Raw genomic sequence first — 5,113 nt, 5'->3', positions numbered from 1 at the left:
TAAATCTGAGTCATAGAACCAAATTGTTGTGTTTTATAAAATGATAAGGAGAGAAGGAATATGTTTGGTAGATGTGTGGCAAAGTATGGGTGAAGGGGGTGCCTCCTTTGGCCCATGATGAGGCATCCCTTCCCCCTGAGGGACCAGCCACATGAAGGTATAGTATAGAATAGAGTTTACTCAGGGCATGGGGAGGGGAGTAGAGGGAGAAGAGAGAGAGAAAGAGAAGGAGAGAGAGAGAGAGAGAGAGAGAGAGAGAGAGAGAGAGAGAGAGAGAGAGAGCAGAGAGGAATAGAGAGAGCAGGGGTGGGGGTGGAGGGTGGGAGGGGCAAGCAGCCGTCTTTACAGTGCATCAGGCATGCCTGGCCATTGCCAGGTAACTGTGGGGTGGAGCTTAGACAAAATGCTAACAAGATAGCCTTACTGGCAAAAGTGAAGACAAGCAGGCAAAAGACCCTTTACCCAAACTTCTCTCTTTTGATGGGCTGCCACTGGAAGGTGATAACTATATTTAGGGTGGATCTTCCCCGTTTAAATGATCCCGTCAAGAAAATCCCTCTAAGTGTGACCAGCAATTTCCTTTTGCTTGATTCCAGAGTCAGTCAGTTTGACCATCAGAAGCCTCATAGGATGCAGCTGTATCCTGTTCAAATTTATCCATTCTCTGAACATTTCATTGACCCCTGAGCCTGGCTAGACCATGCTGTGCCTTGGTACCAGACACTCAGGAAAGGGCATCTGGGTTCTTTTCCTCTGTTGGGCCCCTTGTCCTAGACAAGAGAATTTGTAGGTGAACAGTCTAAAATTGAGAAAATCTGCATAGCAATTCCAACTGTGGAAGTTGCCGGCAGAGTATCAGCCTGCCCCATTGCTCTCTGTTCCCTGTCAGGGCAAATTCCAGAATAAGGGTCTCCCTACAATGAACAGAAGGTAGCCACAGGGAATATCCATCTTGACACACTTAAATATTTATTTTTGGTTGTGTGAGTTGACCCAGAGCAACCTGTTTTAAGTCTATCTTTTATATATCTTTTGCATGAGGTAAGATTAAAGTAGACTCAGTGATTTTTCAAGCACACAGTATGACTGCTATTGACTCTAATCTGTTCCTAACTCGTGTGCACCTGTACAACAAACTTGTTGAACTTCCATCTAGTTGAAATTTCAAATCCTTTGACCAATATTTCTCTAATTTCTTGCTCTGGTCTGCTTTCCTCTGAAAACTGTTCTAGATTTTTTTTTTTTTTTTGATAAATAAATATCTTGTCCTAAGAAACTCAGGATTGTATATCAAGAAGGGATGAACTAGTTAATTAGGCAAACACACACACACATATAGCTGAAATTTTAGTGAAAGTTCCATGACTGTGACTATATCCTTGAGATAGTCTGTTGTGCCCAGATTTCGGGGTCCCCAAAGACCACTAGGACTCTGAATCCATATTCCAAAGCAACCTTTATTCAAGCTTAAGCTCCACAGACTCCTCCCATGCAGTGGATTCGCACTGAGAGCCCAGAGCCTCAACTAGGCAGGGTTTGTATACTAGTTGGAGCAAGGAACAGGGTTCTCCAGCTTGGTAGTTGCCTAATTTGGCAAGAGATAACTTGGCGCACAGGGGTTGGTCAGTGATGACTTCAGAAAGCTTGAGCAACTTATCTATAACCTCTGAAATTTTAGGCACTTTTCCTCTATTTCCTGATAGGCTCAGGCCCAGAGCAGTTTCTTCTTGAAATTGTTTGTGGTATTTCTATTAACCAGAGTTCAAACCGGGGCCAAGCAGGCTCAAGATGGAGTCAGCTTACAAATTGCAGAGTTTCTCCCATTGCCTCTTTTCCTCAAATCAACATAAAAGGATTAAAGGTTTATTTTTCCTGGTCGATCTGTTGCATTGGGGTCATTGTACCACAGTGTATCATAAAGGAAGTACATGGTGGTGGCAGCATATTCACCTCATGACAGTAAGGAAAACGAAAGAAGAGGTGGGGCCAAACATGTCTGTAGTGCGCATGCTCCCAATTTCCTAACTTCGTCCCACTAGAACCCATCCTCTGTCATTCTCCCACTACTTTCCATCTATACCATAAAACTCACCCTTTAACACAGGCCTTTGGAAGACACTATAGCCCACAGCAGGCATGAACTAGTAACCCAAGTAACCCAGTCCTTTATTTCTGTATTTAAATTAAAAGGCAGAAGTCCATAGGTACAATTCATTTAATCCAGGATCACCAGAATCTATTCTTGACTCTTACAAATCTGCCTTGCAGGTATCCCTCTCCTCCCTTCATCTCCAAATGGCTTGAAACCAGAAACTTCACCTGGGACTTCTTCTTACCACTCGATCAGATATTCTGGCTGTGGCAGATAGGCATTTACTTATGGCAATGTCAGAACAGCAAGGGCAGAGAAGCTCAGCAAAGTCAAGAGAAGAGGGTTCTGGTAAGAGGCACAGGATTCGGTGGTCCAAGCTTGGTGTTGAATTCTTTATAGATTTTGGATATAAGACTTTATAATGGCCAAGTGTGTCCATTTACACCTTCCAACCCAGTACATAGGGAGCTGTTGGATTGTCATGAGTTTGAGGGCCAGCCTGGAGAAATATAGTGAGTTCTAGGCTACCCAGAACTATGGAGCAAGACAGGGCAAGGGTAAGTGTGATAATGGTTTCAAATTTTTTCTCTCATTATATAGGCTCGTTCTCCATCATTGGCTTATTGTAGAGTTTATCAGCTTGTGGGTCTATCCTAGTTTGGTTTCTGTAGCTATGATAAATGCCATGGCAAAAAAAACCCAACTTTTGATAGGAAAGGTTTACACAACTCTGAGGTCACACTCTATCAATGGAGAAAGTCAAGAGAGATACTCCAAGGCAGCTCCCTGGATGCGGGAGCTGATGCAGACGCCATGGAGGAATGCTGCTTACTAGCCTGTTCCTCGTAGCTTGCTCAGCCCACTTATACAAGCCAGAACCATCTGTCCAGGGTGTGACTGCCTACCGTGGGCTGGATCCCTACATCATAAATAAGAAAATGGCTACAGACTTTTCCTATAGGCCAGTCTGTTAATACACTTTCTCAATTGAGAGCCCCTCTTCCAAGATGACCCAAGCTTGTGTCAAATTAACAAAAAACCATCACATAGCCCCAGCAGATGTTTCAATGATTCAACTTCTTACAAATTCTGGCAAGGAACTGTTCTGCTCAGAGATGCATTGTGAAGACACTTCCCTGTATCACCTTTCTCTGAGACATTCATTCTACAAGATAGTACTTCTGAAACACCATGGGAAAAGCGATTCCTGGTACAATGTATAGAAAATGAGTTCCTCCCCTTTTGGAGGTCCACATGACATTAATAGCCTGGAAGGTTTCATATGGAGTCTTTAGCATCAAGATTGTTCTCTTTCAGTATGCATCTCTTAAGTATGAGTTGTCTCACTTCCATTAAAAGGGAACTAAGATGGTCCTAGGTTGTATAATAAGCAGGTTGAACACGCCATGAGGAACTAGGCTAGCTAGCAGGCAGCACTCCATGGACTTTACACCAGATCCTGCCTCCAAGGTTTTTGCTTTGAGTTATCCACCTTGACTTCTTTCAGTGATGGAGTGTGAGCTTAGAGGTGTAGGATGAAATTGTAAGCTTAGAAGGGGCAAGCTTATCCCCAGTAAATGACTACATATGAGGGCTGAGCTAGAGCAGCCTTCCTTTCCATTGGAAGCCTGGATTCCTTGCTTGGTAAATGTTATTTACAGCACCCTATACTAATTTGCTTTGATTATGTAGTAATCTAAGAATACCTGGTGGGTCGTGCTCATTTATTTCTCTTAAAGAGGCAACATAACTCAGTTGACCTTTCCCAATCCCCTTTTGCTTGATTTTTATTGTGCTAACCTTCATGATTTTGCTGCTGCTTCTGGGTAACTTTCTGGTTTCCTACTCCTGTCACATAGCACCGTGCTTGTCACATAGCACGGGCAATGTGTCTGAGTTGAGCAAACTGCAGCACCATGTTGTTAGCACAGAGTCAGAGGTTGTTGGGCATTGAACTTGGCTGGTACAGGATGAAAGTGAATACTGAACTTTGTTTAGGTGACATTTTTCTGGAGTTTTGTGTATTATATAAAACAAATTTGGGGCATAAAGTATTTTAACTTAAAGATCATTATATTAATTTCTCCCAGTTAACCTGATGTAAATATTTGCTCTGAAATCTGCTTGCTGTTAATGTTATTAAATATAGGTATCCCTTAATAGAATTATAACTGTTATATTATATATGTTGGATAAAAAGACAGTTGGGAGATATATTCAGTTGGTAGAGTGGTCACCCAGGATTTACAAAGCTCTGAGTTCAATCCCCAGTAAGGCAGACATGAACAATGGTACTTGCCTGTAATCCCAAAACTTTGGGATAGGAGACAGGAAGATTAAGATTTATGGTTAAATCTGGCTATATTAAGAATTTGAAACCAGTCTGAACAACAAAAAATGTTGGAGAAAAACTCAGGCTAACATCTAGTAGTACACAGTATATTCTACTAATGTTCACAAGACTTGCTATAAACATACTTGTTATCAGAAGCTAATACGGTGTGTGTGTGGGGGGGTGCAGCTGTGAGTATTCTTGAAACGGAGGCATTTTCCCTTTATTCTGCTTTCTGGTAATGGCTAAGGTCAGTCAGTTCTATCAGACAGATTGACCTCTATCCCACCACAAATACCCTTATTCTTCCCTTAGGACTAGAAGCTCTAGTAGTTAGATCTGAACCAACTATAAGCCTTGGTTCAGAGCCCTTAAATCACTCTTATAGAAGTGAGGACTGTAGCTTTTTAAGGTTTTGCACAGACCAGACAGCTGCTCCAACCCAGAGCTACTTTATGACATTTTTCTTTTGTTTTAAATGACAGGGTCTATTACATAGCCTAGGCTGATCTTTAACTTGTAATCTATCTTGGGAATCCTATGTGCTATGATTGTAGGTATGTACAAGTTATTGGTTTAAACTAGACCCCTTGTAATCTGGCTGTCCCTATAAAAACATAAATAAATTTAAAAAATAGTGGTTCCAGAGGGTTGTGGTTACCTGAGGATTAGTGTTCTCTGCTTGACTT

This window comes from Mastomys coucha, unplaced genomic scaffold, assembly GCF_008632895.1.
Source record: "Mastomys coucha isolate ucsf_1 unplaced genomic scaffold, UCSF_Mcou_1 pScaffold7, whole genome shotgun sequence".
Classification (NCBI taxonomy): Eukaryota; Metazoa; Chordata; class Mammalia; order Rodentia; family Muridae; genus Mastomys; species Mastomys coucha.
This window is presented reverse-complemented; position numbering follows the sequence as displayed.